This window comes from Asparagus officinalis, chromosome 1, assembly GCF_001876935.1.
Source record: "Asparagus officinalis chromosome 1, Aspof.V1, whole genome shotgun sequence".
Taxonomy (NCBI): Eukaryota; Viridiplantae; Streptophyta; class Magnoliopsida; order Asparagales; family Asparagaceae; genus Asparagus; species Asparagus officinalis.
The window spans coordinates 28866015-28892357 of record NC_033794.1 but is presented as its reverse complement, the minus strand read 5'-3'; positions in this window follow the sequence as shown (position 1 = coordinate 28892357).

Below are 26343 nucleotides of genomic sequence, written 5' to 3'. Positions count from 1 at the left end.
CTGGCGTTGAATCCGTAAATCGTAGTGCCGGTTCAATCACATAGCAGGTAACTTCTGATTTTAAATCCCCGATCTGGCATTTGATTCGGATCTTCCCCAAGGGTCTGGACCCGCTGGTGTTGAATCCGTAAATCGTAGTGCCGGTGGAGGCTAGTTTGCTAGTTGGGATTCCGAGATGATGCATCAGTCGGAATGGCATGATGCTAACAGCAGAACCCGGATCAACTTGGATCCGGTTGACCATGCTGGAGCCAATGTGCCCTGTGAAATACAAAGGCCGATCATGCTTTGAGTTCTTCGTCTGCATGTCTTCTTTGGTAAAAGAGATGCATGGAAAATGATGCGCCGCGAGATTGCAGTGTTGAGCTGACGGTTCTGGTCCTTCAGGAGATGGCTTGATTCGAGTTAGAAAAGCTTCAGAGTCACTCAAGGCCTCTTGTAATGCTTTCCTTGTATCCTTGGAAAGACGCAACAGCTCGTATAGGGTTATCCTAGCCGGGATATTAGCCAACTGTGCCATGATGTCAAAATGGGGTAGAGAGCTTGCATTTCCCGGTTTGTCTCTCCCAATCGGGTGATTGAATCGAGACTGCCTCGGGTTTTGGGCCTCTTGGCGTAAAGGTTCTTTCCCCTTCTCCTTCTGCTGGACTTTCTCCGCAGCTACAGGCGTTGGGGGAATTGCTGCTATTCCTAGTTCTGCCAATGTCTTGGAAGGAGCGGTTTTGGTGCCTAATTGATCGGAAGCATCAGGGTACTTGTAGTGATACTCATTCCCACTTCGGGTTGCAAAGGCCTCCTGTTCATCTTCAGAAAGCGGGAAGGCGGGAATTTCTTCGTCATCTTCTCCTGGAATAGCAGAAGCTCCATAACAAGACTTACCTTTTCCTTTTGACTTTTTCTTGGAAGAGGTTCCAGTCCATTGTTCATCTCCAACCAAATCTGGATGAACCCAAAGAATCTCACCATTCGGGGCTGCGTGCGGCACAAGTCCTTTCTGGCGCTGCTTGTGAGGATCATCGTTCACCGTCTTCACTGTTGCATTTATTACTGGCTCAAGCTGGAACCAGTTCAAGGGAGCAGAACCGAAACTAATTGATACTGCATTTGCTCCCACTTTCTTCTCCTTCGGCTGCTTCATGGTGATGACCCCGACATCAATTAGAGCTTGGATCTTGTCCTTAAGGGCATAGCACGCCTTGGTAGGATGGTGCACCGCTCTATGAAATGCGCAGTATTTTGGATCATTGATTCTCTTAGCATCTTCCTGATCCTGGACTGGAGGCAATTTGATCTTGTTATTCTCAATGAGGTACTTGAAGATACCGGGAACTTCATCCTCTTTGAACGAATAGACTTTTGGGAACTTCGGCTCCGAGGCTTTTGACTTCTGGGTCTGCTGTTGCCACCTTGATTGTTGAGGCGCCTTTTGCTGCTGCTATTGCGGTTGCGCTTGCACTTCGAATGTTTGATTCGCGTCCACGGCATTTGCATGTGCTGGCTCCGAGGCTTTTGACTTCTGGGTCTGCTGTTGCCACCTTGATTGTTGAGGCGCCTTTTGCTGCTGCTATTGCGGTTGCGCTTGCACTTCGAATGTTTGATTCGCGTCCACGGCATTTGCATGTGCTCGTCCTTTTCCCTTAGGGAAAAAGTTTGATTGCGGGGCATTATTTGCTATTTGACCCCTTTCCGCCTTCTTCCTTTTGAGGAATCGTTCGGCTCGTTCTCCTCGCACCTTCAGATCCTTCCAGGTCTTTGGCGGTGCCATTCCCATGGCTTCCAGGATGTCTAATGAAAGATTATTATGATAGGTCTCAAGGATGAAATCTTCGCTGACCGGATCCCTACAATTCATTGCTTTATTTCGGAACCTCTTTACAAAGTTTTCGACTGTCTCACCATTCTTCTGTTTCTCATCAAACAGAGTGCCGATTGAGACCTCAGTGTCGTCGTCGAAGAAGTTCGTCAGAAACATATCCTCCATGTCGTCCCAACTGCTGATACTCCCCGGCTTGAGGCGACGATACCAATCGAAGGCCGCTCCACGAAGAGTGCCAACGAATGACCGTACCATCAAGGGTTCATTGCCGGAGATTATTCCTAAGTGAGACTTAAAATATATTAAGTGTTGGGTAGGGGAACCCTTTCCATCAAACGGCGTAAAATTAATGAGATTGAACTTTGCCGGATATGGAATTGATTCCCACTCCCTTGGATATGGACATGGTATGCCGGACCTTTTCACCTCTTGAGCGTTCATCAACGCGTTGATTTTGCTCTCCAAGTCCTTCATCTTCTTGTCTTCACTCGTACCTGTCTTCGAGTGGCTTTGGGGATTATCATCCGAGGGACCGCCTCCGTTATTGTTGTTGACAGGAGGAATAGTTATGTTGACATTATCTTCTTCCCGTTCATTCTCCTCTTGATTCGGATTATTGCGACGACTGGGTTCTCCTTGGTGAGTTGTCAGTGCCGCGATTTGTTGGTCATGCATCTCTCTCATCTGCTGCATGGCCATTTCCATCTCGAACTTGAAAGCGTCCTTCTGCTTAGTCAAGGCCTCTTCAAGCATTTTGGTTACTTGTTCGGCGCTGATCATGAGTGACTCGTAAGGTTGCCCCGCACTAGATGCCGTGTCATCGGATGCTACAGCCGAGCAAGAATCTGAATCAGCATCTGACACCTCCTCTTCCAAAGGAAGTCCCTTTTGCATCCTTTGGTAATCCTTTCGCGTATTGATCCCTGATCGCGATCGAGTTACACGCTGGGACGCTTCGGCAAGTTGATCTGAGCTAGAGGGTCGTGTTGATTTGCCTCTGCCAGTCATATTAACAGATACTTCTAGGAATTCATCCTCTTGGCGAACGAACTTCTTCCCACGAAAATGCCTTGGCTTGGTAATCCTCTCGAATACCGAGACTCTCTTTGGGGTTTTAGAACAGCAGCATTCTGATAACACCGCCCTGATGATGTTGGCACACGAACAGTGGGGTTCCGTGTCTCGAGCATCTCTCTTCCGAGACTTATTCATACCCCCAGCTCTATAGTACAACTCATCAGTTTGATAACTGGAGCAACCCATAGAGTGTTGGCATGACTTCCCAGGTATAACACAGTCATCATCAGACGAATGTGTTTCCCTCTGGGGATATGACGCTTTATTAGCGTTTTCAAGAGTCGCTCGTTCAAGTCTACGCTTTTGCGAGCGTAAAAACTTAACGGGCTCTTGAACTTTGACACGCAACCCAATGCGGTCGGCAATAGGGGTTTTCCCTTTGTTATCTTCCTTGGGGGGATTAACACGACCCCCAATCTGGTTCGTCATTTGGGGACCTTTCAACGGACCCAATCGCTCCTTGACAGGTGCTTTACCTCGGTTCCCGGGTAAAGGACCGAGGCGACCTTTCAAAGGAACCCTGGATCTTGAAGGATCCGTGTTCTTACCTGACTCCGCCGGAGGTGTGGGGGCAAGGAGAACGGGATCTGGATTTGATGAAGGTTGGACAGCAACATCGTCCGCTCTTGTCTTAGGCGCCGGTTTTGCCTTTAGCACCCACACCTGCTTGAGTTTTGACGGATTCTTGACCGTCTCTTCTTTCTGCATCTCCTCTGCTTTCTGTAGAAGGGCTCGGGCATGCGCAAGCAATGCGCGGCGCTTCTTGATTCGCTCTTCGAGGGTTGAGCGAGTCCTCGTGACACGAACCCAATCGTTCGTTTCTGCCTTGGAGGAGGAGTTGGTTATGCGCCGTTGTTGCTCTTGGCGCTGTCTGGACTTTAGATCTTCATTGTAGCGGATCCCGTCCATCGATTCTGTGGCCTTGGCCAATTGTCGTGCAAGGCGTTGGCGCCGTCTTTGGCGCGCCCTCTTTGACGGAGCTGGAGCAACTTCAGCGGTCGCCTTTGTGGCGGGAGGGAGATCTGGATTTGCAGCCTCGACCTCCTTGGATGCCGCCGGGATGTCACGGGGCACGGGCGCAGCAATGGCGACGGGATCTTGGATCTTAGAGCCGGAGGTCCCGCGAACATTTCTGGAAGAGGATGCCTTCCTGCGCCTGCTTGGAGAGGCGGATCTGGAGGAGGAGGAAGAGAGGTACTCTTCAAACTTTTGCTGATCGAACTCGTATTCGATCTCTTCATTCACCCGGATCTTGAATGCCGGTTGCGTCACGACGGCCTCGGCAGCGAGGCTGTTGGCTCCCACTGTGGTCGCCAGTTTGTTTTCGTTGAAAGTTGTCTTCATCATTGATTTCATTAGAACTTTAATTGTTTACAAATGAATTCAAATAGCAAAAATAAAAATTACAACTTTCTTGAAAATAAATACAAGATCCGTTTATCGTCTCTTGCTTGCGTGGGTCTTTGGCCTGTGACGGGGACGTCGATATCCGTGGACTACCTGGCACTCAGATTTGTTCCGGAAAAATCGGACAGAGCTTCGTCGATCCGCGAGGAGATCTAGAAGCTTGAAGCGCCTATCTCGATTTATAGGCAATGGAAGCACCTAGGGTGCCTAGACATCCTTGGGGTGTCTAGGCAAAGCCTAGACACCCCTGGGGTGTCTTGGTTTGGACGAGACACCCCTGGGGTGTCTAGACTTTGCCTAGACACCCCTGGGGTGTTCCGACTTTCCCGAGACACCCCGGGTGTCCCAGTTCAGCCTGAGACGCTCTGTTGCGTATGTTTGATTGTTTTCGCCGTAAATTCTTCGTCCGAACTCGGATTTAAATGATTCCAAGTACGTTGGAAGCTTGACGAAGAGTTCGATCCGCTTCGATGGTTGGATTATCTGTAGAGTGATCGAGACGTGAAGGTCATTGTTCTTTTCGTGAACATCGCAGGGTTCCCGATTGGCCCGTGCCTTCGCTATTCTCTTCGTTGTTCCGAAATCCTATCAGCTCACGTAGTTCGTCGATTCACTTCAATCATTCATCGACGTCAATCGAACTCCTGTGGATCGGATAGTGACGTTCATCGTCGCTCTTTAACACTGAACCGTTCGTGGAGACCTATAGGCAATTTTCGATGCCTACACTATCTTCACCCATGCAGCCTATCAACACATGGCAGCACAATAATCAAACATGTTAATTAATAATTAATGATCTAAGCATTGCGAATATAAGTCAACCAAATAAAGACCGTGATCAAAAGATTTTTTTGGATGACGGGGGAACATTCAACCCAGTGTTCTGGACATCCTAAGTGGACCGACCTGAAGAATTACAGGAAACGGGAAGGAACCAGCCAGACAGACTAGCGGTCGACTGCCGTGGTCGACCGCCAACGTGCACGCAGGCCTACTGGGTTTTTCGACCGCGATTGACTGTAATCTATTTTCTCTCGGGTTTTGGGGTTCGGTCGACCGCCGCGGTCGACTGCGAGACCTGCGCGGTCGCCCGCCATGGTCGACCGTCGATGTTTTCTGGGCTGGGCTTCGATTTTTTAACCCGATTCGTTTTCTAAGTTATATATATCCCTAAACCTGATTTGTTAGGGTTAAAACTCAAGGACGATTTTGAGCAGCCTTGAAGAGAGAATTGTTGCATCCAATTGTGGGAGAGTTGTGAGAGATCTAGAGCTTTGTTTTAGGGTTTGATCGGTGAGATTTGTAACTCTATTTGTATTCTCTTGATTTTTTATAGTAAGAACTCCCCCCTCCTTGCCCCGTGGACGTAGGCAACTTGCCGAACCACGTAAATCTATTGTGTTATTTGGTGATTGTGCTTGTTTATTTGGTTATGATCTCTCTTGTTCGGATTGTGTGATTCGACCGCTTCTGCGCCGCGCACAACAATTGGTATCAGAGCTTTGGGTTCGACTTGAGGCTTGTTTGAAGGATTCGCTGAAGGATTCCTATTTGAAGAGTTAGATCGACAATATGGGTGAAACAAGCACGTCGGGATCGTCTCTTACGAAGACGATACATAGTTTGAGCATCAATAACATGGAGATCGATGTTCCGAAGTTTGATGGTAAGATCAATTTCGGTTTGTGGATGTGCCAGGTGATGGATGCGTTGGACGCTCAAAACTTGGAAGAGACTCTTGAGTTACAAGAGAAACCTGCCCGAGATGGAAGCTAAGGTTTGGAAGAAGATGAATAGTAAGGCGTGTGGAGTTATTCGGTCATGCTTGATGCCAGATCTTATTTATGATGTGATGAACGAGACGTCGGCGAAGAAGATGTGGGAAACACTCAATAAAAAGTATCTTACTAAGAGCATTGAGAATCGGCTTCACTTGAAGAAGAGGTTTTACCAGTTCAAGATGAAGAGGGGAGTTTCCATCAGGGAGCATGTTAACAACTTCACGAAGTTACTTTCAGACATGGCCAATGTGGATATTATGGTTGAGGATGAAGACAATGCGATGCTACTTTTGTGTTCATTGTCCTAGGATGATTATGGTACATTTGTTCTCACTATGATTAATGGAAGAACTACTATTAGCTATAAGGAGGTGACCTCAGCGTTGGTGAATTATGAGTTGAGGAAGAGTGTTGATGAGTCCTCCGAGAAGGCATCGGGAGATGCATTAGTAGTTCATGGCCATGGTTCAAACCGAAGCAGGAGGTTGTAGTCTAGAGGTGCACATTGTGGGATTCGTAGGAATCAGTGTGCCTTTTGTAAAGAGGATGGGCATTGGAAAGCCGAATGCCCAAAGTTAGATCGAGCCGAGAAGAATAAGGGGAAAGTTATACAAGCTTCAGAGGTGAATATTGTCAAGACTAGTGGCAATAATTCAGATTCGGATTCTTCGAACTATTCATTGTCTGCACTTCCGTCAGTTTGTGTTGCCAACTCTACAGAGCGGATGTTAGATTCGGGTGCTTCATACCACGTTTGCCCTAGGAGGGATTGGTTCTCCAGCTTTCAGAAGTTGGAAAGAGAGGATGTTGTGCTCATGGGTAATGGACATGCATGCTCTATTGGTGGTATTGGTACCGTTCGTATTCGGATGTATGACGGAGTGATTCAGGAGTTGGAAGGAGTGAGGTTCGTTCCGCAGTTGTCGAAGAACATCATTTCACTAGGAACTTTGGTGGCATCTGGCTATAAAGTGACCTTGGTGGATGCACGTTTGAAGGTCACATTGGGGTCCATGATTGTGATAAAGGGCGTTAGAAGGAGCAATTTGTATTATTTGCTCGGAAGCACGACGATTGATAGGGAGATGACGACTTCATTAGATTTGGCTAGACTGTGGCGTTGTTTGATGCTGGGTTATTTGATTGGTAATGCCGTGCATAGGTTATTGAGGAGTGCTTTGACCTATAGTTTGAAGTCCTGTGAACCCATTGGTATGAGCGAGAAGACCGAGGTGGAGTTTGGCACTTCTATCCATCATTCGAGGGATTTTCTGAGGGGTGTTCATTCAGGCATTCGGGAGCCTTCCAAGGGAGCATTATTAGGAGGTAATAGGTAGTGTTCATTCAGGCATTCGGGAGCCTTCCAAGGGAGCATTATTAGGAGGTAATAGGTATGTGGTTTCCGCAGTTGGTGATTGCTCTAGGCATTGGTGGGTTCCAACCAAGTCCCGTTGGTGTGAAGTCCTAGAAGCCCGCAACAAATGGAGGAAGTGTGTTGATAGAAAGGTAACCCGACGTTCTGATTATGGTAGGGGTTCTTTCTTGCATTTGTGCCGAGCTCACGGTAATAGGAGACACTTCATTAGTGTGGAAACTTTGAGGCGACAAGGCGAGATGGCAGATTTGGGCAGCTGTTCCTTTCTGGAGGAGGATCGGCGTTTGATGTCAAGCATTGGCATTAGTGTGCACTGTGCAGGCTACGACATGTTTGGGCCGTCTCATGTATAGGTTGCCGACTGCTGCATGTAGAGATATGGGATCTGGTGGAGCTACTTCAGATTTTGGATTGCGTCGGATGTTTGGCTACCCAGCACCTGGTCACATCGTGGATGTGAGGTTTGATCCGATAGCACATTTGGGATTCAGAGGCGTGTTTGATTATCAGGTATTAGCTTCTGACTTTGTTTTGAGCAGGTATGTCACGTTTGACTCTCGGCAGGTGGAGAGTGGTGATCAGATCTTTGGGATATCATAGCGGGTGGAGAGTGATGCTATTCCACGTTGGGTGAAAACTCCAGATCATACTGCATTATTTGGGATTCCAGCTGATGTAACACAGATTAGGAATCATGTTGATTTGGATGTAGATGATAGGTTGATTGATTTGAGTACAGCTGATAGATGTAGTCTGGATATGGCCATTGGTTCATCTCAGGTGGAGATGTTTGAATCAGTTCAGTTTGAGGTCATTGGAGGTACTATCAGCCGCAGACTTGATCGTGATGTTGGAGAAGGGTTGCAAACTCTTCTAGTGGATTGAGGCTTTTGGTGGCCATTTGGGTGAACTACGTTCGGCTTGATTCCTTGGGCAAGAGGATACGCATGCAGTCTTTCAGATGCAGCCGGTTTGATCAGTTGATTCAGATGGGGGATCGCATTTTAGCTCTAGATTGGTTCCCTGACTTGTTGAGGGACTATTGGATAATTTGGTGTCGGCTCAGTTTTGGTGGAAACATTCGTCGAGGTGGAGAATTGAAGAATTACAGGAAATAGGAAGGAACCAGCCAAACAGACTGGCGGTCGACCGCCGCGGTCGACCGCCAACGTGCACAAAGCCTACTGGGAATCGGAGCTGGTGGCGGTCGACCGGTGCGGTCGACCGAAGATGGTGGCGGTCGACCGGCGCGGCGACCGTGAGACCTGCGCGGGCGACCGCCGCGGTCGACCGTTGATGTTTTCTGGGCTGGGCTTTGGTTTTTTAACCCGATTCATTTTTTAAGTTATATATATCCCTAAACTGATTTGTTAGGGTTAAAACTCAAGGATGATTTTGAGCAGCCTTGAAGAGAGAATTGTTGCATCCAATTGTGGGAGAGTTGTGAGAGATCTAGAGCTTTGTTTTAGGGTTTGATCGGTGAGATTTGTAACTCTATTTGTATTCTCTTGATTTCTTATAGTAAAAACTCCCCCCTCCTTACCCCGTGGACGTAGGCAACTTGTCGAACCACGTAAATCTCTTATGTTATTTGGTGATTATGCTTGTTTATTTGGTTGTGATCTCTCTTATTCGGATTGTGTAATTCGACCACTTTCGCGTCGCACACAATACGACCAAGTAAAGCCTTGGTTCCTGCCCGCCAATAGGCATCCACAGGAACATGTGAATGTTTGCGAGGGGATTCAGACTTTGGTGCTCAGTTGTCTCACACCCTAAAACCTTTTGCACCTGACCACCGAAGTCATCCTCTAGTGTATGTATAAAACCTATACAAAACTTTGTATTAGTTTTTTTTTCTTTTGTTATTTCTTTAAACTTGAGTAATAATATTTAATCAATCATTTGGCTATTTCTTTACAAACTCAAACTCTCCAAGACACATAGGAACAATACCAAATGTGCATTCAATTTTTTATCTTAAAGATGAATGTCTTAAATTGAACAACTCTTTTCTATTCTTTGGTGTCCTACTAGTGTGTTCTTTTAAATGATATCGTACACCACGATACGTGGATATGAATTCAGGCATGGTAGTGTATCCAAGGTCACATAGGCAATATTTACCTACATTAAATACAACAGTATCTTAAGATCTCAATTATTGACAAGTATTTAATTCATTATTCAAAATGTGAATAAGTAAGAATTAATACCATCGTAAACTCTCAGGCCATAAGTTGTGGTCTCGACAGAGCATCTTATTGTTAGTCCTTATGTTTTGCTGATGTTTTACAATCACCATTATTGATAATAATTGCTTATTGAGTGATAATGCAGTTAATATACATATCAAGCATGTTAGTACCACAAATGGAGGATTCAGTTAATATACATATCAAGCATGTTAGTACCACAAATGGAGGATTGGATGGAATATGCGCTACAACGATGATATCCAAAGGAGGAGGAGGCATAGTGATGAAGCAACGTTCATTCAAGAACACCAAATGTAATAAGAAGCTTCATCCAACTCAAGTTATATCAAGACTCAAGAATTGTATTCTCGTGAGGATATTACCTAGTTTTTATTTCTCTCTAGTGCTAGAATGTAGGCAAAGAGTTATCGATTTTACTTGAAGCTATTGGGATATCACACACACGTTTTTCATATTTATATTTTTGAGCGTATTTCACAAAATACTATTTTTCACAAGTATGAGGACTTATTTATAAAATTCATTTTCTAAACAATTTGTTTTTAGTATTAAAAATATTTTACAAAGTTTCACAATTTTTAGAAGTTAAATGAATATTTTACAAATATTTTAAGTGAGTCAAAAACCTGTTTTTTTGAGTGTATCAGTTTGCGGTCGACCGTCACGGTCGACCACGCCTGAGTTCATTCGCCAGTGGGCAGCAGAGACTTTCACGATCGACCGTTGCGGTCGACCATGAGCTCGAAATTTTCCCACGATCGACCGCAGAAGTCTCTGGACTTTTTCTGCGTTTCTGGGCTGTCTCGCGGTCAACCGCGAAAAAGTTACGGTCGACCGTCGCTTAATTTAAACGGTCATTTGGTATAGTTTTTCAGCGCCGATTTCACATGATCTCAGCGTAGTTTTGTTTCCAGGTTTTGGGGGATTGGGTATGGGTTCAAACAACTGTGGTTTTCTATTTAAACCTATACTCTTCTTCTTCCTCCTTGTCCCAGTTCTTTCAAAATATTTCAGAGAACGTTTTTACAGAGCTTAATTTTCAAACCTGTTTCTTTCTGAGTTTTTGTGTTTCACATCCCAGCTTTAGTGTGATCTTCTCTTTGCCATAGGGATATTGTAAAGAGAGGGTTTTTACATCAATTTCTACTATTTTGAGAGCTTGATCTTGTAGAGATCAATTGTGTGGGAGTGTGATCTAGTGAGATCAACTGTGTAGTGGGAGATCGTGATGGGATCGCTGTGTAAAAGAAGTTTCGGCTTCCAAATCGGGTTGTGTAGTGGATTTTTCCTCGAGAGTGGGGAGTGGGGACGTAGGTCAGCGGACCGAACCTCGTTAACACATTGCGCGTCACAGAATAACGATTCCTAACTCTATCTCCTCTATATTGATTGCTTTTGGATATTGTGTTTTGTTTGTCTTAATTTTTATTGCACAATTATAGCCTTGTGACCCTAATCACCCTCCTCTGAGATCCAACAATTGGTATCAGAGCTTGGTCTCTATATTAGTTTTTGGTTTAATCACCTTAGAGAAAAGATCTTATGGAGGCTTCAATGAATGTGCACATATTGTATGAAACATGGTCATATTTCTACTCATTGTAGGATCAAAGATAATCATGATTTCTATGGCATGACATGGGTACCCAAAGGTACTAAGTTTACTAATCATCAAGGACCCAAGATTTGGGTACCTAAAGTTACTACACCTTCATCTTTTATAGGGAACATTAGCCATGACGTAGAGAGATGTGGTACCTTGATAGTGGTTGCTCACATCATATGACGGGCAACAAAGAGCTATTTGCTACCCTATCAAGGACTAAAGGAGGTAGTGTCTCCTTCGGTGGTGGTGAGAAAGGTAAAATCCTTGGTATAGGTTCTATTGGTAAGAAACCTTTACCCATTATAGAAGATGTATTTGGTAAATGGTTTGAATCATAATCTTCTTAGCATTAGCCAATTGAGTGATAAAGGTTTTGATATTTTCTTTAAACTGGACAAATGCATTATTAGTATGAATGGAAAAATTGTTTTTGTTGTTAATCGTAAATCTAATGTGTATATTTTTGTGATGAATGAATTAGTGAATCAAGATGTGAAGTGCCTTGTGGCAATTGATAAAAACCCTTGGATTTGGCATAAGAGGCTTGGACATGCAAACATGGAATTGATATCAAAATTGTCTAAGAGAAATCTTGTAAAAGAGTTACCTAACTTGCACTTCATCAAAGATACCATATGTGAAGATTGTGCCAAAGGACTTCTAAACCCTTGCAATTACTTCATCTTGATTTATTTGGTCCTATGCGTGTTACCTCTCTTGGAGGCAAACACTATGTATTTGTGATTATTAATAATTTTTCTCGTTTTACATGAACAATATTTCTTTCAAATAAAAATGATTATTTTGAAGAATTCTCTAATCATGTCAAAAGAATTGAAAATGAAAAAGATTTAAAAGTTGTTAAAATAAGAAGTGATCATGGTGGTGAATTTTTAAATAATTTTTTCTATGAATTTTGTGCTCATCATGGTATAACTCACATGTTTTCCGCTCCTAGAACACCATAACAAAATGGTGTTGTTGAACGGAAAAATCGCACCATATAAGAGATGGCACGCACTATGCTAAATTTCTTTGATTTGCCAAAATATTTTTGGGCGGAAGCCGTCAATACGGCTTGCCATATTTTAAATCGTGTTTTAATTAGACCAAAGCTTAAGAAAACTCCTTATGAACTATTTTATGGAAAAACTCCTTTTATTGGTTATTTTCGTATCTTTGGTTGCAAATGTTTTATTTTAAATAGAAAAGATCATCATGAAAAATTTAATTCCAAAATTGATGTTGGTATTTTCTTAGGTTATGCACCTCGAAGTAAGGCTTATAGGGTCTTCAACAAACGAACTATCATTGTTGAAGAATCTATAAACGTTGCTTTTGATGAGACTAATGTTGGTTCTCAAGTTGTTTTACCTAGGAAAAATGATGATGATGATGTTGAGGGAGGATTGGACTTTTTACAAATCAATGATACACCCTCTATAGAAGCACAAAAGGATGTGGATAGCTCCAATGCTTATGAACAAGTTGAACTTCCTAAAGCTTAGAAATTCACATCAAACCATCCAAAGGAAAAAATAATTGGGAGCCCTTCACAAGGAGTTGTTACTCGCTCAAAAGCTTTGAGTGAGTGTGGTAATGTTGCTTTCTTATCTCAAATAGAGCCTAAACAGATTAATAATGCTTTAAATGATGAATTTTGGGTTTTAGCTATGCGTGAGGAATTAAATAATTTTCAAAGAAATAATGTTTGAAAACTAATTCCTAGACCTAACAATGCAAGTGTTATTGGTACTAAATGGGTTTTTAGAAACAAACTTGATGAACATGGCATTGTAACTAGAAATAAAGCTCGTTTGGTTGCCTAAGGATACAATCAAGAGGAGGGCATAGACTATGACGAAACATTTGCACCGGTTGTAAGGTTGGAATCTATTAGGATGTTTTTGGCATTTGCTAGCTTTAAAATTTTCAAATTGTTTCAAATGGACATTAAAAGTGCCTTTTTAAATGGTTTTATAGAAGAGGAAGTATATGTTGAGCAACCCCCCGGTTTCATAGATCATGCTTTTCCTAATCATGTTTACTGGGTTTAAAAAGCTTTATATGGATTGAAACAAGCTCCTAGAGCTTGGTATGCTCGCCTCTCTAGTTTTTTTGTTGAAAATGGCTTTTCAAAAGGAACAATTGATAACACTCTTTTTGTGAGAAAAAGAAAAAATGATTTTATTTTAGTTCAAATATATGTTGATGATATCATTTTCGGTGCGTTTTGAATCGTCAAACGTTGACTTTGGTCGCAACGCGTTGACTGGCATTGACCTAGGGTTACGTGTTGATCGGCGTTGACCATAGGGTTTTGAATCGTCAAACGTTGACTTTGGTCGCAACGCGTTGACTGGCGTTGACCTAGGGTTACGCATTTCTCAAAGCAAGTATGCTAAGGAATTGGTGAAGAAATTCAATTTGGAGAATTCTAAGCATGCGCCTATTCCCATGAGTACAAGTGTCAAGCTTGATGCGGATGAGAGTGGTGAAGATATGGACCAAAAATTATACCGAGGTATGATAGATAGTCTTCTCTATCTCACCGCTAGTAGACCCGATATCATATTTAGTGTGTGTGCATGTGCACGCTTTCAAGCTTCTCCTAAAGCATCTCATTTAATTACGGTTAAAAGGATCATTAAGTATATTAATGGAACTTTTAATCTTAGTTTATTTTATCCAAAGAGCACATCTTTTGATTTATATGGTTTTTGTGATGCCGACTTTGCCGTATGTAAGGTAGATCGCAAGAGTACGAGTGGAACATGCCAATTCTTAGGAAATTTTCTTGTTTCTTAGGCTTCCAAGAAACAAAATTGCGTTGCATTGTCCACTACGGAAGCGGAATATATTACCGTCGGCTTATGTTGTGCCCAAGTTTTGTGGATGAAACAAAGCTTAGTTGACTATGATTTATTTTTTCGAAATATAAAAATCTTTTGTGATAACACTAGTGCTATTAATATTTCCAAAAATTCGGTTTTGCATACTAGAACCAAGCATATTGATGTGCGCCATCATTTCTTACGCGATCATATAGAGAGACAAGATGTATCCCTAGTGTTTGTTGACACAAAATCTCAATTAGCGGATATATTTACTAAGCCTCTTGGTGAAGATGATTTTTGTCGCATAAGAAATGGCTTGGGTTTATGAAATATGTGAAAGTTCTATTTGCTTGCTTGTTTAGTTGCATTTTGCATGAATTTCTCTTTACCCCATTTTTTGATGGTGACAAAGGGGGAGAGAAATCACCTCATTTGTTGCATATATTTAGGGGGAGCTCATAGATAGGGGGAGCACCTATCTATAAGCTATATTTATTTTTGCTCTTATATAATGGTTGGTTGTCATCATCAAAAAGGGGGAGATTGTTAGCCCTTATGTTTTGATGATATTTTACAACCACCATTATCGGTACTAATTGCTTATTGAGTGATAATGCGGTTAATATACATATCAAGCATGTTAGCACCACAAATAGAGGATTGGATGGAATATGCGCTACAACGATGATATCCAAAGGAGGAGGAGGCATAGTGATGAAGCAACGTTCATTCAAGAACACCAAATGCAATAAGAAGTTTCATCTAACTCAAGCTATATCAAGACTTAATAATTGTATTCTCGTGAGGATATTAGCTAGTTTTCATTTTCTCTCTAGTGTTAGAATGTAGGCAAAGAGTTATCAATTTCACTTGAAGCTATTGGGATATCACACACACGTTTTTCATATTTATATTTTTGAGCGTATTTCACAAAATACTATTTTTCACAAGTATGAGGACTTATTTGCAAAATTCCTTTTCCAAACAATTTGTTTTTAGTATTAAAAATATTTTACAAAGTTTCATAATTTTCAGAAGTCAAATGAATAGTTTACAAATATTTTAAGTGAGTCAAAAACCTATTTTTTTTTAGTGTATCAGTTTGCGGTCGACCGTGTCTGAGTTCATTCGTTAGTGAGCAGCAAAGACTTTCACGGTCGACCGCCGCGGTCGACCGTGAGCTCAAAATTTTCCCACGATCGACCACCACGATCGACCGCAGAAGTCTCTGGACTTTTTTGCGTTTCTGGGCTGTCTCACGGTCGACCGTGAAAAAGTTACGGTCGACCGCCGCTTAATTTAAACGGTCATTTGGTACAGTTTTTCAGTGCCGATTTCACACGATCTCAGCGCAGTTTTGTTTCCAGGTTTTGGGGGATTGGGTATGGGTTCAAACAGCTATGGTTTTCTATTTAAACCTATACTCTTCTTCTTCCTCCTTGTCCCAGCTCTTTCAAAATATTTTAGAGAACGTTTTTACAGAGCTTAATTTCCAAACCTGTTTCTTTCTGAGTTTTTGTGTTTCACATCCCAGCTTCAGTATGATCTTCTCTTTGCCATAGGGACATTATAAAGAGAGGGTTTTACATCAATTTCTACTATTTTGAGAGCTTGATCTTGTAGAGATCAATTGTGTGGGAGTGTGATCTAGTGAGATCAACTGTGTAGTGGGAGATCGTGAGGGGATCGCTGTGTAGAAGAAGTTCCGGCTTCCAAACCGGATTGTGTAGTGGATTTCTCCTCGAGAGTGGGGAGCGGGGACGTAGGTCAGCGGACCGAACCTCGTTAATACATCGCGCGTCACAGGATAACGATTCCTAACTCTATCTCCTCTATATTGATTGCTTTTGGATATTGTGTTTTGCTTGTCTTAATTTTTATTGCATAATTATAGCCTTGTGACCCTAATCACCCCCCCTAGGGTCCAACACTTATAATATCCTTAGTCATTTGCTGCTCCCTCCCACCCAACTAGGACATAAGTGAATAGTTTATTGTGGGTGCAGGCTACTAAGACATTTTGTGTCACACACTTTCGCCCTCTAAACCGTGCAATTAGGTTACTGGATAACACTGCTTTGACATGTGTGCCATCTATCAAACCATTACAGTCCTATAAAAAACTATAAAATTATAAAATATTCAATAAAATAGTTATTTATTTAAAAGAGATTTTAAGGCATAGATATTATTTTTACCTTAAAGTAAGAAAATTAATTTGGATTGTTTGCAATCTTACTAGGAACTTCATTTGGAGCTTGCTTCATATAGTGATCGTGTAACTCATTTATTGCTTGTAGGACTTTATTGAAATACTTATTAATTGTTTCTCCTGATCTTATGAACTCAGTCCTTATTATTCTATTTTTAGTTTTATGACCCACTATACTTAGGAACATAGCAAGTTGTTCTTCGACTTGAACATGTCTTATATCCTTTAATAAACCATTTGCTTTCATTATTTTAGCAAGTTTAAAAAAGGTCATCAGTCTCATTCTAATATAAGACCGACAACTATCGCTATAGCCTTCCAATATACGTTTGAAGTGAGCTTCTCTGTAATATATTTTTTAATCTTTCCTTCCCTCATACAAATAGAAATTGCCTTGTGCTTAGCACGCATTATCAGAAGACAAGTTATTATCGTGACCATGGAAAAAACAGTTGTATTAGCACACATCTTCTTTAATTGTTCTTCATCTACGTTATCCATCTACATCCACTATAAAATTAGCATACATTTAGAACTTAATATTTCTACTTATTCAAGATTAAAAATAATTAAATAATTAATATATTATTAAAATTTTAAAACAAAATATCTAAATATCCACAAATATTTTTTCGTAATAAAACAAATAATTCATATATTGTAATCTTAAAAAAATACTAATTCATATATTAAATAATCAATTTATAACCATCCATGATCAACTATGACAAATAACCGAACCAACGAAGCTCTAAATTATCAAACATCTACTACAAAATCAACCATGACAAATAACCATCCATGATCATATATTAATTTTTAAAAAATGAGTTATAGATTTATACCTTCAACTGCCAATAGGGCAATTTAGGGCTGAAAACTAAAGCAATAAACCAAAGCAACAAACAGAGGCAACCAACCGAGAAAATATTGGGATGAAACCTCGAAATCGAAGAAATGAGCTCAAGATCGAAGCTAAAACCGAAGCAACCAACTGACAGCAACCAATTGCAGCAACAAAGCCAACTCAGCTTAGCATCAATGATCAAAATCGAAGATCGTAATTTATCAAAGAAGCTCAAGATCGAAGCTGCAAACAGAACACTAACCAACTGACAGCAACCCACCAAAGTAACAAACCCACTGAAGCCAACTCAAAGCTCGTAATCGAAGCTGTAAACAAAACCCTAAACCGACAGAAATCGAAGCCAACAACCGATAAGAGATCTTGATCCTGAGCCTCGTCTTTGAAAAAGAAATCGAAGAATGGTTCGATAAGAGGCACGAAGAGGATTGAGAAGAGGCGGGAGAAGATTAGTGGGAGAAGGCCGAAACCCAGTCTAGGGTTTGTGGTGCGGTGGATTCAAAAAACAAAGAGAAAGGGAAATAAAGTGGGTAGTGTTAGCTTTTTTACGCAATTCCACCCAAACCTATTGGATTTGGGTTTTCATAAAAAAACCCCATCTTTTCCAACTTTATAGATTTCGAAATCTATAAAATTGTTATGAACCAAACATAAGAATAGGATGTTAGCTATGGTGTTTGAGAAAAGAAAAATTTTGCCTTTGTGAAATTCCCACATTAAAAAGTGAATTGGATTGTAAGTGGTTTATAATGGAACACTTCTTATTGGGCTTTGAATAGTGTTTTTGGGTTTTTGGGCTTTGCATAACACACGCGCGCGCGCCACACCTCGCCGCACTCACACACGTGCTACGCCATGCCGCACACACATGCCGTTTTGCCTCTCAAGTTTTTATTTTTTCACGTTTTACACAAGGTTGTCATGGTTGCGAGAATTATAACATCGTGGTAACGGGTGCGAGATCTCTATGAAACGTGCATGAGTAATTAGCAACGGCTAAGAGTTCTGGAGGCTATATAATCAACCTAAGGCCCATTCGGAGAGACACAACAACTGAACAAGTCTTCCCCTCTCTTCTCAAGAACTTCTTCCATTCTATTTAAAATCTTCTACTATTTATTTATTTTATTTTCGAGCAACCATCTTCGTCTGAGTAGAACATCTGCTACTCTCGTCTGAGTACAGAGGCCGGCCGTTTTCAGGGGCTTTTACCACTAGGAGGAGAGGATCAACTGTGCTAGGGCGATAGACGGGTCCTCAATCTTCTATGGCAGTAAAATCACGACTGCTACCCGTATCAGGCCTAAATTTCTTACACTTCTATTTTCAGGTTTATACTAATAATTTGTTTTTTGACAGCAATCTAGAAGATTGAGTGTTATATTGTTGTTAATTTAAATCCTAAATTAATTGCTTTTAATTATTACATAATTTCCTGTTAATTATTTAAAAAAATTAAAATAATATTTACTTTCCATCGTATTTCACTGTTCATCCAAAACTATTAGTATTAGTTTATGTTAAATAATATTAGTCTCTTGTTTATTAATCATTTCTCTTGTTTAACTAATAATTTAAATTAGTTGCTGTTTATTTATATAAAAATATTTGGTTACTATTCATTTCTGGTCATCCGGGAAAATTCATCTTTATGTTACTGTTCATTAAAAATTTTCTTGGTTTTACTATTCAAAAAATTTAAATATTTCTTCAATTATTTCTTTTCTAATTTGTTAATTAAAAAGGGATTATTGTTCAAATTGTTTATTGTATTTGAATCTCAAATTCTTCTCAATTGTTGATCAAAGTCATACTCCTTAGTATCTAGTAGTATTGACAAAATCATTCTTTCTATCAGATTTCATATACCTAGACTAGCAAATTTTTATTGGACTTATGGCTAACCCTGACCATTCCAAGAGTGTTAAACCTGAGAAGTTTACCGGTGTTAACTACAAACGGTGGGTTAATCAGATATAATATGGCTCACCACATTAGGTCTCTTATCTGCTATAGACATTCCCGAGTCTTCAACTAGTGGTTCTTAACCTTTGACTCCTGATCCTGAACAACATGTTCATTCCACTTCTGGTTCTGACGCTAGCTCCTTTTCTAGCTCTACGAAACTAGAAGAAATCAACTATCATTGTTGCCATAGGATTCTTAGTACACTTACGGACAACCTCTATGATATATATTATGAGTTCAAAAGTGCTAAAGACCTATGGAAGGCTCTTGAAGCAGAATATGACTATGATGATGGCGGAATTCTGCGTTTCACCTCCTCCTCCTTTAACAAGTTCATGATGGTTGATGATAAACCCATTAATGAACAAATTCATGAATTTCAAGATTTCCTCCGTCACCTCTAATCAAAGGGAAACTCTTTTACTGATGATTATAAAGTCTCATGTTTGATTGATAAACTCCTTCCCTCTTGATCTAGATTTGCTAGCGATCTCCGGCACAAGCAAGGAGACCTAACCTTAACTGAAGCCTTCAAGGCTATTCGTATTGAAGACCAGCATAGGGTAACTTCCAAAACCAAGACTGAATCAAAAGCTAAAGTGAACTTAGTAGAGGATAAACCTAAATCTAAGAATTTCAAACCCAAAGGGAAGAAATTCAAGAAAAACCAGTAATCTTTCAACAAATCTTCTTCCAAATCTCATCAAAACTTATCCAGTCATAAGTCTGATGGAAAGTTTTGCTATGTCTGCGGTAGAACCAACCACTTTGCTCCTAACTATTTCTTTCGGAAGAAGGAACCAATCAAACCTTCTTCTAAAGGAAATGGATCCAACAAAGTTATTATGATTGAAGAGAATCTAACTTCCTTCATGTTAACCTCTCATCTTATCTTGTTAATTCTCTTACTTCTTCCACTGACTGGTACTTAGATTCTAGAGCTAGTATTCATGTTTGTAATTATCGCTCTTGGTTTTCAACTTATCAGGAATCATGTGGAGGAAGCATAAGCTTAGCAGATGACTCCACCAAACAAATAATAGGAAGTGGATGTATAGATCTCACCATGATCTCTGGAAAAGCTCTAAATCTGCAAGGCGTTCATCATATTCCTCCTCTCCGTTACAACTTGATCAGTGCATCTCTTCTTCTTAGAGCTGGCTATAGGATTGTAAAAGAATCTAATAAATTTGTGATCACCAAGGATAATGTATTCTTTGAAAAATGTTTTATCTATAATGGTCTTTTCAAACTCAATGTAATCAATTCCAATTCAAATGAAATTCATGATTTTTTTGTTGCACAAATTGTTGAGTCTTGTGATGTTTGGCATGGATGACTTGGACATGTCAATTTCCAAACCTTACAGAGAATGGTCAAATTGAATCTTATTCCTAAATCCTCTCATGATCTCTCATCCAAGTGTGAGATTTGTGTTTAAGCGAAACACACTAAAAAACCTTTTAAGTCTATAACTAGAAACTCCGAACCCATCGAATTAATTCATAGTGATGTGTGTGACTCGAACTGAGTTCTCACCCGAGGGGATAGGAGATATTTTGTGATATTTATAGATGATCACTCCAGATATTATTACACCTATCTTTTCAAAACTAATGATGAAGTCTTAGATAGGTTCAAAGTGTATAAAGCTGAATCTGAGAACCAACTTGACAGGAAGATCAAGATTCTAAGATCTGATCGTGGGGGGAGTATACCTCAAATGATATGCATAAATATAGCCAAGAACACGGTATCATTCATGAGGTTACTGCTCCTTATACACCACAGTCCAACGGGATAGCTGAACGTAAGAACAGAACCCTTATGGACATGGTGAACTGTATGTTACTCAGTTCAGAAGCACCTGAAAATCTCTGGGGTGAAGCTCTTCTTTCTGCTTATTTCTCAATAGGATTCCCCAGAAACATTCTGATACAACTCCTTATGAATATTGGAAGGGGAGATCTCCTAGTCTAAACTTCTTCCGGGTTTGGGGTTGCTTGGCTAATGTAGCTATTCCCGAACCTAAGAAGAGGAAAATTAATTCTAAGACTATTGATGATGCTTTTATTGGATATACACTAGATAGTAATTTTAATAGATTTCCAGTCATCAACTCTGAAATCAGTGACATATCCAACAACACTATCATTGAAGCTAGAGATGCAGTCTTTTTTGAAAACATCTTTCCTTTCAAATCCAAAATCTTAGAAAATCCTAGTTCATCTATTCCTTCTAATTTACCATCTTCCAGTTCTTCTCAGCCTTTTGATATTGAATCTCGAATAAGCAAAAGAGCTAAAATTCAAAAGGACTTTGGAGAAGACTTCTTTACCTTTCTAGTTGAAGGTGATCCTAGCTCATTCCAAGAAGCAATGGATTCACCTGAATCTCCTTTCTGGAAAGAAGCCATTGATAATGAAATTAAATCTATCATGAAAAATCATATTTGGATACTCACTAACTTACCTCCAGGTTGTAAACCTGTTGGTTGTAAGTGGATATTTAAGAAGAAACTTAGAGCCGATGATTCCATTGATAAATATAAAGCAAGATTAGTAGATAAATGCTATACTCAGTAAAAGGACATTGATTACTTTGATACCTATTCTCCTATAGCCCGAATCTCAACTATTCGAGTATTATTAGCCTTTGCTGCTATCCACAAGCTGATCATATATCGGATAGATGTCATGACCGCTTTCCTAAATGATGATTTAGACGAAGAGATCTATATGTGTAGGCATCTAAAAATGCCTGTAGATGTTCGCACGTAGCTCGAGATGAAGATAAGATGATGAACATCATCATCCAAGTTAAGAAGGATTAGTCGGGTGACCCGCAGGCTTGTCGATCAGCTCCAAGTGCCCGCCACACTTGACGATCAACTCCAAGTGCCCGTCGCGGTTGACGGTCAGCTCCAAGTGCCGTAAAGTAGCTAACGAGCGCATGAAGCAAGTTAGTGAAGCATACAAGTCAACAGGATGACCAGATACATAAAACGGCAGAAAATACAAGTCTCGAAAAATCGTAAAGTGCCAAAGAGTTCAGCCAAGGCAAAATTTCCCACGCCAACGCAGGACAACGGCAGCTGACCCGCGTCCCCGCGGTTTGACCACGGCTGACTCGCGCCCCCACGGGTTAGCAAGACCTGTCGTACAGTCCCGAGCTCCAAACGTGTTTTGACGGGTCTTTTGTTGTTTTCTCGGGATTTGTTCGTTCCTGAGTGTCTCAACTGATTGGATATCATCCACAAACATGGTTAGGTCATTATTAACCGAAGATAGGGTCAAACCATTCATTCTTATCCAAATACCCCCATCTGGTGCCCTATAAATACAAGCCCAGGGCATCCATTCTGAAGAGGCAGAATTTTATCAAGACGAGGAGGTACTGCCGAACTTCAGAGCCAAGAGCCACAAATTTTAGCAAGGGCTAGTAAGATCCCGACGAATTTCGACATAAAGAAGAAGTCTTTCGAAGGATTTGAAGCCCGTTTCCACCATTTCTTAAGATTAGGCTTGGTCTTAATCTTGAGAAGAGTACTGATTTCGCTTGGTCGATATCAGTACTTCAGCGAATACTTCCTTGGTAAAGTAGGAGCTCTGATTAATCAATCTGTCAACCGGATCCGATCCTTAGGCGGTTCACGGATATCAACGTCCCCGTCACCGGCAAAGATCTCTTGCAAACAGAGACTAATAAATAGGATCTGTGTGTTGTTTGAAAGAGATTATAATCAGTTATTTCCATTGTGTAAAAGTCTTATAAAAAGACTAACTTTTTGTTGAATTTATTATAATGCCTGAAGTTGTAATAGATTCGATCACAATGAAGAAAACAATTTCTGGCCTAACCACGCTGGCAACCACAGTGGGAGCCAATAGTCTCGTTGCGGAGACTGTCGTGTCGCAACCTCAGATTCGGATCCCGGTTGACGTAGAGGTCGAGTACGAGTTCGACCAGGCCAAATTCGAGGAGTACTTATCCTCCTCCTCCAGATCCGCCTCTCCTCGCAGATGCAGGAAGGCCTCCTCTAAGAAAGCTCGTTGGACTTCGGGTTCGAAGATCCAAAAAGAAGATCTCCTCGCCGCTGCTACACTTGAGCCTCACAACACCCCTCCGGCCTCCAACGAGGCTGTAGCTGCAGATCTGGACCCTTCCTCCATCAAGGAGTCGATCGCTGAAGGCGCGCTAACTCTATCAAAGAGGACACACCAAAGGCAACGCCAACGACTTGTGCGCCAACTTGCTAAGGCTTTAGAGCCAGTTGACAGGATTTGCTACGAAGCAGATCTGAAATCCAGAAGGCGCTAACTGCCACAACAGCGAGCGAACAACCCCTCCTCCTCTGAACCAGTGAAGTATGAATGAGTCTGCGTCAAAAGGACCCACTTGACTCTTCAGGAGCAAATTCAGAAACACCGCACATTGCCTGCGCATGTAAGAATCCTTGTGCAAGAAGCCAAAAAATTATAGAATGAAGAAGTGGAAAAGAAGCCACCAAGACTATACAAAATATGGAGGCCAAAGTCTAAGACGGAGGCTGAAAAGATCAAAAAATACGGGACACACCCAGGTGACCCGCCCAGCCACGGGTCACTCATGTCTGACCCGCCCAGCCACGAGTCACTCAAGTCTGACCCGCCTAGCTACGGGTTACACAAGTCTATCCCACCCAGCTACGGGTCACTCAAGTCGGACCCGCCCAGCCACAGGTCAACAAGGTCTGACCCACGCCAGGGCCAAGACAAGAGACATTCTGCATCCGTTTTTCTGATTCTGTCGAGTTCCGCCCCTACTTCAATTGATCCCGCGCCTCCAGTAGAGCTCCACGACAGTGTGGATTTGTCTCGATTTAAGATAAAGATCACAGATTGCCTTGGTCCTTCACATGATGATCGAGGTAAAGCTCTAGTCAAAGAGCGCTTGGGCCTATTGAACGAATCTCGAGCGGTTTATCAGGCTGGGGGTCATAATCGTCCTCCTAAGCAGTGGAGGAGATTGTATGATGGGAAAATCCCTGTAATTGACTACGTTAGATTGCATGTCGAAGTCTAGGAGCATGTTGAGATCCTACGCTCACGAAAACGTAGCCTCAAACATGTGACTCCTGAAGAAGCTAACAAAGCGTTAAATTCCCAGAGGAAAGCGAACTCGTCTGATGACGATGTTATACCTAGGGGGTCGTGCCAACACATGATGGGTTGCTCTAGTCATCAAACTGATGAGTTGTACTATCGGGCTGGGGGTACGAACAAGTCTCGAAAAAGGAGTAACCGAGAAGCGGACTCTCATTGTCAGTGTGCCAAAATTATCAATGGAGTGTTGTCAGAATGTTGCTGTCCCAAACCTGTCCCGGAGAGAGTTTTAGTATTTAAAAGAATCTCCACCAGAACATCAGAGACCAAACCAAGGCGTTTCCGTAGAAAGAAATCAGCCACTCAAGATGATGAATTTCTAAAAGTGTCTGTCAACATGACTGGTAGAGAGAAGTCAACACAACTCTTTAGTCCTGACCAGTTTTCAGGAGTATCCCAGCGAATAACTCGATTACGATCGGGGACCAGTAGACAAAGGGATTACCAGAGAATGCAAAAGGGACTACTCTCAGATGACTAAATGTCAGATGCTTGCTCAGTAATAGCTTCTGATGATATGGCATCTAGCGCGGGACAATCCTATGAGTCATTTATGATCAACACAAAACAAATGGCTAAAATTCTCGAAGACGCTCTAACCAAGCAGAAAGAGAATTTAAAATTTAAAATGGAGATGGCTATGCAAGAGATGAGAGAAATACACAACCAACAAATTACGACGCTGACGAATCAGTAGGGAGAGTCCAATCGTCATAATAATCCTAACCAAGCTGATAGTGATCGGGAAGCAGACGAGAATACCAACATGGATACCCCTCTCATTGACAACAATGCTGGGGATGGTCCCTCAGATGATAATAATACGAAGGATAACTACGTCGCTTCTCCTCAGGATCGCTCAAAGAAAGATACAAGCAAGGATAAAAAGATGAGGGACTTAGAAAGCAAAATCAATGTGTTGATGAGTGCTCAAGAAGTAAAGAACTCCAGAATATCGTGTCCATACCCGAGAGAGTGGGAATCAATCCCGTACCCGATGAAGTTTAATTTGATCAACTTCACACCATTTGATGGAAAGGGTTTCCCCACTCAACACTTAATATACTTTAAGTTTCATTTGGGAATAATCTCCGGTAATAAGCCCTTGATGGTACGGTCATTCGTCGGTACTCTTTGCAGAGCAGCCTTCGATTGGTATCGACATCTCAAGCCGGGGAGCATCAATTGCTAGGATGACATGGAAAACTCATTCCTCAACAACTTCTTCGACGATGACACCAAAGTGTCGATTAGAGCACTTTTGGATGAGAAATAGAAGGATGGTGAGTCAGTTGATAATTTTGTCAAACGCTTCCGCAACAAGGTAATGAATTACAGGGATCCTTTCACAGAGGAGTTCATCTTGCAGACGTGTCACAACAATCTCTCCATCGATGTCCTTGAAGTCATGAGGGTTGTCCCCTCAACCACATGGAAGGAATTAAAACTACACGAAGAGTAGGCCAAATGCTTTCTCAGAGGGAAGAAAGCCGAACGAAGCTAATCGATGGCTAACCCTCCGAACTCAAGCTTCGTCTCCAATGGTAAGGGGAAGGCACCTGCAGCAGTTGTTGACATTAATCGGATGTCGCAATAACAACCCCGAAGACAGCAAAAGACTTCGGATCCGAGACTCTAAAAAGAGTACTCCTTCAAGGACGAAGACGTTCTAGCCATTTTAGAATCCCTCCTTGAGAACAACAAGATCAATCTATCATCTATCGCAAATCAGGAGGAAGCTGACAATACTGCGGATCCAAAGTACCGTGTGTACCATAGGAGGATCCTTCATCCTACCAAGGCTTGCTTTGCTCTCAAAAATAGCATCCAAACCTTGGTTGAAGCTGGCGTCATAATACTAAATTAAGCCGAATAAAGATTCCGACAAGTATAAGAGTATAAACTGCTCCTTCTGATACTCCGAAGAGTATACGAATATAAACTGCTTTTCAATACTCCAACAGGTATATGAGTCTAAACTATTTCCTTTCTTTCACGAGAAGTTCCTGGAGAGTGTCATGCCTGGTATTCTT